At 35.5% G+C, this 16503-nt stretch overlaps 1 protein-coding gene across 2 annotated transcripts in view; it reads right to left on the bottom strand.

Annotated features, from left to right (window-relative positions):
* Nucleotides 1–6859, bottom strand: part of Lac_4 (Lachesin) — a 398804-nt gene extending 391945 nt beyond the window's left edge. For both annotated transcript variants that reach the window (XM_054230633.1, XM_054230634.1), the window contains exon 1: nucleotides 6380–6859. The gene's annotated coding sequence lies outside the window, so the exon portion shown is untranslated. The remainder of the gene's footprint in view (nucleotides 1–6379) is intronic.
* Between the last annotated feature and the right edge of the window lie 9644 nt (nucleotides 6860–16503).

Raw genomic sequence — 16503 nt, 5'->3', positions numbered from 1 at the left:
TAGAAACCACTTTTGGTTGCCCAGATCCAAAACCGTGTATACTTGTGTAATAGATTATTTCAAACAAATAAATGGACATATTTATATATTTTTTGCACAAAAAATTTCAGTTTGAACATAATATTTAAATTTCATTGAAGTGAAAGGTTTCAGTACGGCAACAATGAAATTGCTGTTTGATATGTCGCTACCGTCTTCAAAATGTTCAAGACGCTGGCTTTAAAGCGGCGTTTGTAGCCATTTGTAGTCGCTTCATCGTGTAGTCTCCTTTGTGTTCAGAGCATTTACTAAAAAAAATTGTTTTATTTGTTATTCAGATGATCCTTTAAGAAGTTAAGATGTCAACGCGAGCGCACCTTCTTCTCAGAGCTCGCCGGAAATAACGTCACAATGGCTGAGTTTTTAATATTTTTCTTCAAAAATTTCAGTAATCTCTCATTAAATTTTCAAGACAATAACAACGTTGAACAAAATAATTATTGTTTTATATTGTTTTTTTTTTTCCCGGACGAAACACATTTAAACCATTAAACTATTCAACTGTTTAGTTGAGTCTTAAACGTGATATAATATATACATTTTTTAGCGGAAGCTTAAAGAAAAATTTACAAAGACAATATCTAGCTGCGTCTTATAAGACTATTATCAGCTAAAAACAGTTTTCAGATACTTATATACGAGTAAATACCGCATTCGAAGGATTAACACCAAATTACCCGCAAAAACCTTTTACATATCATTATCATTCCCTCTCTATTTTTCTATTACTATCATTCACAACATTTTTGTTCTTAAACGTTACCATTTGTCGACAAAATAAACTTGTCTAAACGCAACTAATACGGTATAAGGTTTCGCTGTTGTTGCAGCAGTTGTTGTTTTGCATGTCAATGGCACATTTGCTCGTTAAAGCCACTCGGGCGTATGAGTGATTTGCAATGGAGCAGATAGTAGTGCAATCTATTGTGCAGCACAGCACAAGATAGACAGATAGAGAAACACACACGCATCTTTACTAAAAAGGAAGCACACATACAGATAAAGACAAATAAAAACAAACACACACACACACAGTCAGATAGACAAACAGACAGAAAGAAAGTGCAGTAGTCACAGACAACTATGACACAGCGTTTGGCGCACAAGGTTAGTAGAGCAGCGAGCAATCTTTTGGAATGCAATGCGTGCAACATCAGCAGAATCAGCGTCGCAGAAAATGATAACAAAAACATTGCAGCAAATATGCGTACTCGCTGCCGTTATAAATACACACATACTTTATAAGGTTATATATATATGTATATAGGGGATATGCTTGCATACGGTTAAGCAAACATTTTTAAAATATCTTATACATACATACATATGTATATATCTGTACACTGCATGTATATTTGCATTTACTTTGCAGGATATCCACCTTTGTGTTGAATGCATTGCAGCTTCCCTACCGAGCGTACTGATTTTAATGCGTCGACTGCAGCTTATCACTTAGCAATAGCTGCTGCTATCTCGCTATTTGGCGCTTGCATTTCTACTTTTTGCTATGTATTTTGTTCGACTACACAGTGAATAGCAGAATATGCAGCAAATGCATCCGTAATACATATGTAATAAGTATGTAATCGCTTATATTTCCTGTAAACGTTTAAATATTGAAGGTCATAGATGTCATTGTTAGTGGTAATTACAACAGTACAACATGTTACAACAGTAGAGTTCAAACGCAGCCATTTAAGGTTTACAAATACAAATATGTATTTTATATAATATATTTGTAAATTATTTATTTCTTGGAAATTTTCAAGTAATATCAAATTTAATACAAGCGTTTAAATATTTATTTAATTGCTCGGATAAATCCCAGTTGTGAAATTAAAATTAATCGCTATCATTAAAAATCTGCCACGAATAGTAATTGGTTTAAATAATTATGATTTTAATACCAAAATACTCTAGTCAAATAATTATATGTGCATTTCGGCTTTTGTTTATATTTCTTATTCACTGTTATTTTTTTGGATTTCGATAAATGTGGAATAAAAGGTTGATATGTTACCGTTACTATTCACCGAAAATTGTTTCATACTTTTCTCGTTCGTGAATGTGATTGTGAATTGGGTATTGCATAGAAAATATTTATATGTGCAAAATCAGTTTAGCGGATCTTTCTTGCTGATAGTGTCGCAGCAAAAACTTCTTTTTGCAAAAATTTGTTTTCAAAATTATTATAGGTGCATTAACTTAATGAATTATTAAAAAATTTATTACATTTATTTAACTTTAAGCCTAAAATGCCTCGTAGTACTAGTTTATCAGCCGAGGAACAAGTAATAATCATAGGAATGCATAAAAGCGGTTCCAAAATGGCTCTAGACCAAAGCGACATCGGAACTGTATCTCAAAATTTTTTAAAAACCCCACTAATTATGGTATAGTGCGACGCAGCGGACGAAAAACAACATTGATGAGCGGTGCGAAAGGATGATTCGAGGGCTAGTAGTTGCGGATTTGATAAGCAGCGATCAAATATGGACCTAGTTAAGACAGAAAATCACAATAAATATAATTTTTCCAATTATAAATAAAAATCTGTTTCTGAAACACACCTCCATGCCACCTAAACCAACGCTAAAGAAAGACATAATAAAGCACATTTGAGGTTTGCAAATAAATACCAATTCTGTGCCGATGAGTGATAGAATACAGTCTTTAGTGATGAAAAAAAATTAAATTTGGTCGGCCCAGGTCATTGCATTGCATATTGGAGAGATTCGCACCAGGAACGACGGTACTACTACAAGCGATGTTTTGGAAGCGGTACCTTGATTTCAGGGGCTGCATTTTGCTGCTGTGGAAAGCTATCTACATGTTTTATAAGCACTCAAATGAATGCTAATATCAATGTAGATCCTTTGGACAGCGAGTTAATAAAATTTGCTGGCAATATTTATGGCATATAACTGGACATATCGAAAGGATAACGCTTTAATCCACACGAAGAACATCTTAAATGACCGGAAAATTCCGGTATTACAATGTGCAGCATTGAGTTCGAACCTAAATCCTATTGAGGATCTCTGGGGGAACCTCTCTGCTCCTGTTTTCCACAACGGAAAGCAGTTTGAGACAGTACGTCACCTTAAATTAGCCATAAAGCAAGAATTTGCCAATATTTACATAACTATTCTACAGTCAGTAGTTAATTCTCTGATTAAGCGACTTAATTTAGTTTTAAAATATAAGGACAATTCTACTGACTATTAAAATAAACATTTCTTTCAGTTAAACTCAAATGTATAGGCTTTACTGGTAAAAATATTAAAATGCACATATAAATATTTACCATTAGCCTAAATTTCAATTTTGTTTTATAGTTTAAAAAATATTTTGAAAATTGTTAACTTTTTGTTTTTTATATCGTATACATTAATAATAACAAACCTGCATACTCAGAAATATTTTGCAATTTTGTAATCTTTAATTTTTTTGCAAAAAGGTCATGCACATATAATTATTTGACTGAGGTATTTACGAAAATATGAAAATATTATGTTAATTAAAGCTAAAGACGTGGATCCTGCCACAAAAAATTAATAATTAATCTGCATAAGCTTAAAGAGGAATTTCATTAGAAACTTCATATTACCCAAACCAATATAAATAGATTAATTCATAAGGAAAAGTCACTTCAGTAGATCTGAATGACATGAGTGACATGAGAAGCTGTTTTGTTCAAACGAGGAATAAATAGTTCTTTTTAAGGGTTAGAAAAAAAATCGACAAATAACAAAGAGCACTCCAAAACGCTCGGATGAAACTTTGCGTTTATCTCATAACTATCTATGTTTTTTGAACTGGTGACAACTGTAACTCGATAACCACTCAGTAGATTTTAATGAAATTCATACAGCTTTTAGAATACATAATAAATTCAGGCCTTATCGAAGGATTTGTTTTTTAATTTCGATTTTTTAAGACCAATTAACTGTTGATTTTTTCCGAAAATCAAGAAAAAAAATTCCTGAGGCCGCCATTTTGTTAATTTTTGAAAAAAAGCTTCGATCAGGCCAAGAGTTATCTATTTATATAACTTTTTTTTTTATCCGATTGATTTTAGATGAATCTCCAAGGTCTTATGATTATCACCGCAAGGACCTTTTTTGAAACTGAGTCAACACAAACAGCTATAACTTTGGAAATTATAATTTTTTTTTTTAAATTTTCGTGACTTTAAGTCAAACTATTGTATAATAATGCCATATTATACTCATATTCGTGTCTCAGACCCCTTAACGCATTTAAGGGAAGATATAATAAGCCAATATTGGCCTATATCGATTTTAAATGCATTTGAACCATTTTATGTGGAACGGCATAAAATGGCGGTACAAAGATCTCGAACTGGTTTCTATTCTCCAAATACACCATAGCTAATTCGACTGTTTCAGTATAAAGGGTCTCACTTCTGGAATTACCTTCAAAATAATACCTAGCAATTTGGGAGTTGTTCAATTGTCACGTCAGAATGTAAAAAATAATTTCGAACAACAAATGTTCAATTGGAACAATTTTAAATGAATAATTGACGTCACAATATGAACTCTGTAAAAGCTTTTAAATTTCGGCTGACTAAAATAGGTAGAATTATATTTCCAAAAGAAAATTGCAAATTTAAATATAAGACAGCGCAATATTTGAATCTACAGTATGATCTATTTGAAAATATCACAAGCAATTTCTGGACAATTGGAATTAAAAAAGTGAGACCGATCATTGTCATGCTGGAGAATGACTTTATCGTTTCTTTCCTCGTACTGTGGCCGTTTTTCTTTTAGTGCTCGGCTCAAACGCAATAGCGTTCGGTATCGATCTCCTGTGATGGTTTCAGTCGAGTAATGCTTCCATTTCAGCATCTTCGATCTTCGACTTCATAATCACCATTCTTAAAACGTTGAAACCATTCGCGACATATTCTTTCACTTAGAACAGCCTCACCGTACGTATCCGATAGCAAAGAGCCTTAGCTGCACTTTTCTTGGAATTAAAAAAGAAAACCTAAATTTCTCGCAAGTGTCGAGAATTCGGCTCAAAAATTGACATTTTCAGTTGAGAATGTTGGGTTAATGTTGACACAAATGTCCAAGATCGATATAAAACAATTTAATCGATATAAAACGATTTAATCGATATAAAACGATTTAATCGATATAAAACGATTTAATCGATTTAATCGACCAGTGCTTGACCCTAGAGACGTCTATTGGAAAACGCCGGAAGCAAAGTTGTAGACCTAATATGAGGAGAGCCTTTTAAAAAGAGGATATCTACATCTTAAGTTTTTTTTTTCGCAGAATAAAAAAACGTTCTAAAGTAAATGTTTAGGGGTCTACTGAAGTAGTTTTTGAGTTTAGGAGCTATGTCGTAACTTTATAAAAATAGGACCTTCACATTTAGTGCTACAGAACGACAAATTTTAAAAAAATCGAAATATCCTCTTTTGACATGACATTTCAATAATTTGCTTGTACTTTTTTGAAGAAACGCCCTTTAGTTTTGTACTATGTTGTAAATATCCCCTTTTGCAATATACATACATAATATTGTGTAATTTCAGTTCTTGTGGTTTTTTTTTTGCACTTATATCCCTTCTTTATATTTAGAACTTCTACGGTATTCTCATCCATGATGTGATAAAAACAGTCGATCGTTAAAAACTATTCAAAATTACCTCGTGAAAATCACTGACCGAATGTCAAAACCAAAATTATCAGTATCTAACAGTGAATAGAGTTGATGTGTTTTAGAGTGGCTACTAATTTGAAAATATCTTTTTATGTTATAAAAGCTATAAATTATGGGCAAAATTATCCCGTTTTGAAACGGACGCTCACATTTAAATCATTTTTACTTCGAAACTATCTCGTTCCGATCATAAGCCAAGTGAAAAATTGTGTATATTAGCAATAAGAGCGAGATTGCATAATTATAATAGTTTAAAATAAAATATAAATATCCCTTTTTGAAAAATCACTCCTCATATATTATAAAACTTTAAATATTTGAAGTTAAGATGACCCATTTTCTCACTTTCCCCAATTCTATTTGCTGTCAGCATCACAATAAAAATAATTTTTTACACTTTTTCGATCAATTGATAATTACAGTAATAATTTTAATTGGCCATATACTTATATATGTATAACACAATTTAATTGATAATTAAAATAACAATTCAGAAATCAAGCATGAAGACACCAAAAGTAAATTAAAACATTAAATATGCGTTTAATAATTAGCTCATTTTATTTTTAAACTGAATTTTAACCTTTTCCTTTAAAAAATATTAAATATAATAGTATAAATGCGCATAACTTACCTGTAAATGTTTATATGCCTTCTTTTACTCGTTGGTCTTTTTCATGCATTAATTCACTACTACTACCTATTGATTTCCACGCACTAACATTTTTTTCAATGCACAACTCCATTTTTCAATTTCACAAAAACTGTATGTATGTGCATTACGCTTTTTTTTACTTTAATCGAAACGTTTTTTGCACCATTTAATTTATTTCATTCACTATTTATTCATTCAATTTGCATTTTGCTGTTCAACACATTTAAATATAAGAAAATCTACCTTCAATGTTGCTCACTACTTTCACTTCAATATTTTTCGCGACTTTTCACTATTTTTTATTAGATTTAAAATAGTTATTTTCCACAATTTTAGTTAATATTCAATTTAGTCCAATTCGGATGCATGCTTTTTTCAAAATGCGACTTGTTTCTGCGTGCACAGCAGAGGTAACGGCGCGCACTCACTGCATTTGCTTTGCATACGTTGGCTACCGTGCTGTTGAGAGTGATGCTCCTTCTCTTGTGTGCTTGTGCTTGCATTTTCTGCTTTAATAGTTGTGCCTTTTGTTTTTTGCTTTAATGCTTTGGGGAAATTTTAAGTGCTGCTTGTTTTAGCTCTACTTGAGTGTGTTATTTAAGCTAAGAGTACAACTCTATTAAGAGAATAAACAACAATTATTATATTTTCTTATTAATTTGTTATTATTATATTATTCAATAACAATAAAATTCACATCCTCCACTCATAGTTGCTAATTGTTTTACGATAATAAAAAATCTTGGAAATAAAAAGCTGCTTATGATTCCGAAATATTATTTGTTTTAGACAAGTGATTTCCAGTAATAAAGAGAAGATTAAGCGACCGTCTAGAAGCATACGAGAAATCGTTGAAAAAGTCAAAAGCTATCCTTTTAGAAGGGTTTCGACGCCTGGAAGAAGCGCTGGCATAAGTGCATAATATCGGATGGAGACTCTTTTAAAGGCGACGACATTATAATGTAGACGAATGAATAAATATTAAAAAGAAATCAAAAAATAGGAATTCAACGAAACTAAGTATACTATACATATGAACTTTATAGCATAACAAATAACAAATGTTCTGAGATCTATGTTCTAAAAGTTATTAAATATTATCCATAAATTTCTCTCGTAAAAATAGATAATTTTAATTTTCGAACATATATGTATTTGGTTGGCAAATATCCGCCTTTTTGTCTTTAGAATTTCGCGGCAATTTATAAAGCGCTACAGAGCTTGTATCTGACAATACTATATATCTTTGAAAGGTCTAAACATAACCTACAAAACAACGCTATGCATGATGAGTTTGGATATTGCATTCAACAGTTATAGTATACGTGTAAACATGGAGTTCACTCCATGCCGACATTCGCGCTATTTTAAAGTCTTCCTTCGTTAAGAGCAAGTTCGCTAGAGAAACGTTCCGTGATATTAACGGTGTTTTGGGGATGGTACTCTATCACTTCGAACTGCGGAGGAATAGTTTCGACGATTCAGAGCGGGTGAAAACGACACCCTGGATAAGCAAGCCGGCGGAAGACCTGTGAGGATGAATACCGATCAAATTATGGAAAACATCGAGTTAGACCGGCATGTGGCATCTCGTGACATCGCCCAGGAGGGAGTTAGTCATCAAACCATTTTAAACCATCTGCAGAAGGCTGGATACACAAAAAAGCTTGATATTTGGGTGACGCATGATTTGACGCAAATAAACCTTCTGGACCGAATCAACGCCTGCGATATGTTGTTGAAACGGAACGAACTCGAACGAACGAAACACATATTTGAAGCGGATGGTAAGTGGCGACAAAAACTGGATCACATTCGACGATATCAAGCGAAAACGTAGTCGTAGTCGAATTCCGGTGAATCTTCCCAAACAGTGGCCAAGCCGGGATTGACGGCCAAGAAGGTTTTGCTGTATATTTGGTGGGATTGGAAGGGAATCATCTACTATCTGCGGCTCCCATATAGCCAGACGCTTACTTCTAGCATCTACTGCGAACAACTGGACCGCTTGAACCAGGCGATCGAAGAGAAGCTTCCAGAATTGGCGAACAGGAAGGATGTAGTGTTCCACCAGGACAACCAGACCACACACTTAGTTGATGACTCGTCAGAAGCTGCGGGAGCTCGGATGGGAGGGTTTTATCGCATCGGACATAGCGCCAAGTGATTACCACCTGTTCCTGTCCATGGCGAACGCCCTTGGTGGCGTAAAGTTGAACTCAAAAGAGGCTTGTGAAAAATGGCTGTCCGTGTTCTTCCCAAATAAGGAGGGCGGCGTCTACGAGGGGGGTATTATGAAGTTGCCGTCTAGACGGAAACAGATTATCGAACGAAACGGCGTATATTCCCGAAATCCGATCACTGTACACTTTTTATAAAGCATTGAATAAAGAGCAAAAAAGCGGAAGGAATATTTGCCAACCTAATATTATTATTATTATACCATATAAAGGCAACAGAAAGGACGCATATCTTCGTATTCGGTATATGTGGGGAAGCTTTGAAACTATAGCGAATATTTTTCAATCATAATTGACACATATAGTAGACACCAGTTAACCATAGGGTCCATGAAGAATAATTAAGTTATATATTAGACAGTAAAAGAGTCCGACGGGGTCCAAATACTACCCTCTTCACTACAAAAGGTTCCAAATAAAAGTAGATTTCACTAAACTTGAAAAAACTGTAAAATATAACCGAATTTACCACAATTAAACTTTACAACAGCACTTTAAGTACATTAAACATGCCACTTGGCTCAGTCACAAGAACTATTATTTACATTTGTATGCCACCCACTTAACGGCAAACTGTGATGCTACTTAAGTGTTGATGCAAAACTTACAATAATACCCCAAAACACGCCTACAGTTTTGGCAAATAAAGCGACTAACTACGCGCAACCTAGAATTACTTGTGAGTCGTCAATTGATTTCCACTCAGCAAACTATGCTGCCGGCGCTGCTGCTGCTGCTGCTACACGCCCAACATTGAAAGTCAACCAACCGGCAATTATCGACAGCCAAGTAGCAACCATTTTGCGCACATCTCAAACCGACGGCCAACAACCAACTGCACTGTCATGCTGCCTTCAACCGAATTAACAGTGAAACACACACACACACAAGCACACTGCGCACCATTTCACACCGATACAGTGACGGCAGCGGCGGCGGTGAATCCCAATTGCGAATTTCAATAGAGCTTCAAATTTCAATTGCGATGGTACGCACGCGATATTGCGCCTACTAAATCAGTTGGGCATACCGAAATTGTTGCAACAACTCACACACATACACATGCACTTAGTGGCATAGCTGTGAAGATATCACGCATACACGGGCGTAGAAGTTAAACGCTTACATGTATTTACGTGCACATTATTGCAATTGCGCCTGTAATTATGCTGTACGTCACAGTCACAGTAGTCGCAGTCACACCCCAATAACCGACATTAGCAATTCTCGACGCTTATGCCATTGCTCTCATTTAATTGCATTCGTTTCAATGTAACGGCATTCAATTCAGGTGGCACATTGTGTAGCTGCTGCTAATCATTACGGTTAATCCCGTTGGGTATCGATTGTGGGTATACGAGTATACGCTTTTAAATTATGCGCTTGAGATGAGTTAATGCAGATATGTATCTGAATATGTGAAAGTAGTACACTTGGCAGGTGCAGAGTTTGGGAAATATATTTGAAAAATATCAGATCTCTCGAACAGTGGAAGATGTAATAAATAAAAGTTTCAAAGTTGGCACTAATATGAATGCAAACTCAAGGAATACCTTTCTTCTAACATCTCTAGATATCCACTAATTCATATTCTCGAACTTTTACGAGGTCAGTTCAGTTCAGGTTCTAATTCTGGGTCCATTTTTCAGAGCATATGTGGATTTACATATATCACGCCAAGAACTGTCTCCTCCGAAATATTTCCAAAGATCTCTGTAATATTTCTTATACTATTAAAAAACAGCAATAACAAGAGTAAACAAAAATATAGGTATAGAAACCACGACAATCACTAATTCACAACAGTACATAATAAGAACGAATGAGGTGACGAACGATCCTTAAAGCCGTCTAATCGATATTTGTTAATGCCACGATGAGATCAGTCATTATTTTCACAGGATGGTACTAATTTGATATGAATATTGGACTTTCGCAATATTCTACAAAAATAACGCTCCCAATTCCATCCATCAATTACTTCTGTAAATACTTTGAGAACCGAATCATTTTTTCTCATTTAAATGACGCACATCAGATATACAACCTGATTCAAATTCTCTGAGATCAAGCGCTTGAAGCTCAAAGACGAATAGATATACTATACTTTATTAGATTCTATTCTAAGCAGGAAGGTGAATGTATGGCTTCCACACTTACTCCGCTCCATCTTCCAAAACTATTCAACTGAATGACACTTCAAGGTAAGGTCCAAGCTTGGAACAGTATTGAGGTATTAATACTGATTACCATTTCGTGATGGGAATGTTTTTAAATATAAGAAACATAGAGCACACCAGCTTTCGTATTTCATATTCTTCGGAGAAAGAAAATTTTACTTTCCAATTTACTGCTCAAGCGATTGTATTCCTAGACAGATGGGAAAAAGTGGTACTAACTTTTAGATAATTTTAAAATTAGATACTCACTACAAAACTTCTAAATTTTTTAACCCCAATAGCGTTTTTAGACAGCAAAATTAATTGATCAATTAAAATTTTGATTGATAAACCCTTTTTTGCGCTATGTACTGCCAGCTACTTGATAACCGATCAGCTGTCATGCATTTTTGTTTTTGCTTTTCATAAGAAGGTGATAAGTTTCATCAGCTAATTAATATTTTTAGGTGCGACATCTACCGTAGCTTTTTTATCAAAAAATTTCAGCCAATCGCAGACAAAGAACGTAAAAAAAAGTATATCGTACGTCTTGCTCGCAGAGTTGCATTTGATTTTCAAGTCGATTTAAACTCACTTTAAAATAAATGGAGATTTAATTTTGTGTGGTAAATCGATCTTAATAAGCGTTGTAATCGAACAGAGGCCGGTTAATTGATCAACTAGCTCCTGTCTAAAAACGCTATAATAGCTGTTTCGCACAGCCAAATAAATTAATTACGATAAGATTATAATTGAAAAACCAGTTTTTGCCTTTCGCACAGCCGGCAATTTGATTAACGATCAAATGTTATACAATTTTATTCATAAGAAGTGATTTCATCAGCTAATCGCTATTTTTTAATAACCAAAACCAAATTTAGAACGTAGACAACTACCCGAAGAGTTGCATTCAGTTCAACTCGATTTGTATTCGATTAAAACTTTATGTAGTAAAAACTGATTTTTATTTGTATGGTAAATCGATCTAAGTCCGGGCTTTAATCTAGCAAAACCGGTTAATTGATCAATTAACTGGTGTGCGAAACTGCTGAGTCTAACCACAAGGAAAATGAGAATGGTTTTATTACATATTTTCATTCTATCAGATAAGGATAAGGAGTGTAGTTCCTCCGAGGGTTTCGCATTGCGCTTAAAGTTATCAGTAATAATGATGGACAAAAATAGGTTTTATTTATAGAAGTACAACTATCGCTACATACGAAAGAACTAAAAAAGCCCAAGCGGTACTTACAACTGATCCAATAAAAAATAATCTGAAAATCAATTCCTCAAAAATACTCACTGTACATATTTCATGGGCGCTTTGGCGCAACTTTCGTCGATATATTTATCCACTCGTTGATGGTGTTGAAGTGCAATTCGTCCCTGTTGTTAGCACAACATCGAAAACGGAAAATGCTCTGCAACAATAAAAGCAAAAACATTTGCCGTTAAACGCATTTGCATGCATTTATTACATTTCAATTTGCATTCGTAAGTTCGAACCTGGCCACTTAAAACGCCGAATACAGCGCCGAAAGGAAAATTACTATACTCTTGTTAGCTGAGCAATTTAAACTGGCGGAGGGAGTGAAGATAGAAGAAGAAGGTGTAAAAGCTAACTAATGGCATACTATTAAAGATGAATAACTGTAAGTGTACTCAGCTAACATTGTCTGATTTGAAATTAACCTGATTTTCGTTGGTTGTCTTCGTAACTCTGTTGGTATGTACTTCGTAAGCAAATGTTTCACTTACACACCTCAAAAGCATTTCAATTGATTAATTTTAAGTGTCTATCATTTCCGAAAATTATAAAACAAACTAACACGTTGAGAATTTATTACTGTCGAAATTCCTTTTAATTTCTCTTCACCACGGACATATCGGAAATCAAAGAGTGTATACGTTGTGGTCGAAAATTAATCAAAATTTATAGTTTTTGTAACAATGACACGGTTCAGGTTGCGATTCAGATCCGGTAGGACAATGATGTATGGTATAGCTATCAAAATGAATTCGCGGAAAGACGGATCTAATATGTCATGAATGTGGGAATAATAAGATGTGGATGTAAATATCATCCTCTCCTCTTTCCCAGAGGAGTAGCTGCTACCGCATCTAGAACTCTTCATCATCAACACATATTTTGAATCAAACCCGAAAATCATACCATGATTTGAACTCCATTTTACCTACAGTTTTTACTGTCTCATTATCCTCAACTAAAGATTAACCAGAATTTTTTTTAAATGAAATTAGGAGATCCCAGAACTTTATTTATTTTCCATTTCATCAATTTTATGTTCTACAAATATATAACTCTGGATACTCATATTAGAATTCCGGCCTAATGGATGGAACTACCCTTCTATCAAATATAGATGTAAATCTTCATAAAATAGGTGACCGAGTTTGTTTTAGGAGAAATCATAACAAAAGAGAAAACTTAAAGCTGAAGAACACCCAGTTCGAATGGCCTGAAGATGTTCGTATATTATTTGTGAGGCTCTTACGTTCCCATAAAACTATTCGAATCAGGAAAAATATTTCGTCTATTTTTATGAATAAACAAGTAAGGAAGGGCTAAGTTCGGGTGTAACCGAACATTTTATACTCTCGAAATTTATTTATTTAACTTTATTTATATTATATAATACACAATTTGACCCACATATTCGTCATATATATTGGATAAAGTCCATTGAAAGTTGGAAACCCTAATATTAGGTTAGAAGCACCAAGGTCCTCGTGTTCGATATATGGGTCCTTGAAAACCTAAGGTCCGATTTCGGCGATTTTTAGAATGGGGCTGCCACACTATAAACATAATATTTGTGCAAAGCTCTGCACCGATTCTTCACTAGTGCTTACTTTATATATTGTAAAGTAAACGATTCAGATCGTCTTCAAAGTTCTGGTATATAGATAATAGTGGGCGACGCCACGCCCATTTTCCATTTTGTAAAAAAAATCTGAGTACAGCTTCTATCTGCCATTTCTTATGTGAAATTTAGCGTTTTTCCTTAGTGAGTTAACCCACTTTTAGTAATTTTTAACATAACTTTTGTATGGGAGGTGGGCGTGGTTATTATCCGATTTCTTTCATTTTTGGAACGTATTAAGAAGTGGCTAAAAAAACGAGTGCAGAAAGTTTGGTTTATATAGTTCCATTGGTTTCCGAGATATGTACAAAAAACCTATTTGGGGGCGGGGCCAAGCCCACTTCCTCAAAAAAATTACATCCACATATACCCCTTTATAGTGCGATCCTTCATACCAAATTTTATTTCCATAGCTTTATTTATGGCTTAGTTATGGCACCTTAAGTGTTTTCGGTTTTCGCCATTTTGTGGGCGTGGCAGTGGTCCGATTTTGCTCATTTTCGAAAGCAACCTTCCTATGGTGCCAAGAAATAAGTGTGCCAAGCTTCATCAAGATATCTTAATTTTTACTCAAGTTACAGCTTGCACAGACGGACGGACGGACAGACAGACAGACATTCGGATTTGAACTCCACTCTTCACCCTGATCTTCTTCTTCTTGACTGGCGTTATAGCCGAGTCCAAAACAGCGCGCCACGAATCCCTCCTTCTGGCAGTTTGGCGCCAATTGGTTATACCAAGCGAAGCCAGGTCCCTCTCCACCTGGTCCTTCCATCGGAGTGGAGGTCTCCCTCTTCCTCGGCTTCCTCTGGCGGGTACTGCATCGAATACTTTCAGAGCTGGCGCACTTTCATCCATTCGAACAACATGACCTAGCCAGCGTAGCCGCTGTCTTTTTACTCGCTGGACTATGTCTATGTCGTCGAATAACACATACAGCTCATCGTTCCATCGTCTGCGGTATTCGCCGTTGCCAATGTTTAAGGGACCATAAATCTTCCGCAAAACCTTTCTCTCGAAAACTCCTAGTGCCGTCTCATAGGATGTTGACATCGTCCACGCTTCTGCACCGTAAAGTAGGACGGGAATGATGAGGGACTTATAGAGTTTGGTTTTTGTTCGTCGAGAGAGGACTTTACTTTTTAATTGCCTACTTAGGCCATAGTAGCACCTGTTGGCAAGAGTGATTCTGCGTTGGATTTCCAGGCTGACATTGTACCTGATCACTTTGGTATATATAACCCTATATCTAACTCGTTTAGTTTTGGGTGTTACAAACAACCGTTATGTGAACAAAACTATAATACTCTCTTAGCAACTTTGTTGCGAGAGTATAAAAATATTTCCTTATCTGCCTCTATCGCTTAAAGTATATTTTAAGGAAATAGTTAAGAAGCAATCCTACTTCTTCGACATTTAGCCTCAAACTCCTGAACTACTATACACTTATGACAAATGTTAAATTTACTGTAAACATATATATATTCTATGGTCCTATCAATATCTCACTACTTTTGATAGGCATATTTATCGAAGATCACCACACGAGAAGTGTTTACTAAAGTCAACCGTTCACTCAATGACAGCTTGCTATGTAATAGCATTTCAACATCGGTCTCAAGCTGCATTTCCAACACTTTAGGTGCGCTTAGAGACATATTTGTAAAACAATCATAATGTTTATAATTTAATTAAATGACAAATTCAACATGCATTTTCAATTTGTCGCACGCAACTCGAAGCAATATCAAGTGGCATTTATGGAATGAGTACTTGTGTATGTTTATATGTACCTTCATATGTATTTGTGTACCCAAACAAGTATGTAAATATTTTATGAATTACAACGTAATACATTTATGCTACAGTAAACAATTAATGTGTAGAGTAAGCGGAAGGCTGAGTGTTATATTCATGTATAAATGCATTTGAGTTATAGGCATTAGTAGCACTTCTCTACAGTAGCGGAGAGAGAAACTTATTTGTGAAGGGACACATTACCTTTCAAAGGGTTTTAGTTTAGATTTTAATTCATCTAGATAAGTTTATTAGAGAATCCTCGAACTGCAAATTAACTGGGAATCTCTGTTAAATTTCCAATAGCATAACAGTTCAATGCCATAACTATCATATTTTGAGACTTTTGAGTTCAACTTTTGAGATCAACTCTATACTATCAAGGGCGCCCGCCATGGACAGGAACAGGTGGTAATCACTTGGCGCTTTGCCCGGGCTATATGGTGGATGCGATAAAACCTCCCATCCGAGCTTCCGTAGTTTCTGACGAGTCATCAGTAGTCTGACGTTGTCCTGATGGAACACTACACCCATCCTATTCGCCAATGCTGGACTCTTCTGGTCGATCGCCTACTTCAAGCGGTCCAGTTGTTCGCAGTAGATGGTAGAATTAAGCGTCTGCCCATATGACAGCAGCTCATAGTGGATGATTCCCTTCCAAACACAGCAAAACCTTCCTGGCCGTCAATCCCGGCTTGGCCACTGTTTTGGACGATTCACCGGCCTTCGACCACGACCGCTTTCGCTTGATATTATCGTATGTGATCCATTTTTCGTCGCCAGCCACTATCCGCTTCAAAAATGGGTCGAGTTCGTTCCGTTTCAGCAGCATATCGCAGGCGTTCATTCGTTCCAGAAAGTTTTTTTTGCGTCTAATCATGCGGCACCCAAACATCAAGCTTTTTGGTGTATCCAGCCTTCTGCAGATGCCGGTCTAACTCGATGTTTTCCATGATTTGATTGGTATTCGTCGTTACAGGTCTTCCGCCGGCTACCTTATCCAGGGTGTCACCCGCTCTGAA

The sequence above is a fragment of the Zeugodacus cucurbitae genome, chromosome 5, assembly GCF_028554725.1.
Source record: "Zeugodacus cucurbitae isolate PBARC_wt_2022May chromosome 5, idZeuCucr1.2, whole genome shotgun sequence".
In the NCBI taxonomy this organism is placed as follows: Eukaryota; Metazoa; Arthropoda; class Insecta; order Diptera; family Tephritidae; genus Zeugodacus; species Zeugodacus cucurbitae.
Note: the sequence above shows the minus strand (reverse complement) of the source record. Positions and strands in the feature narration are given on the sequence as shown.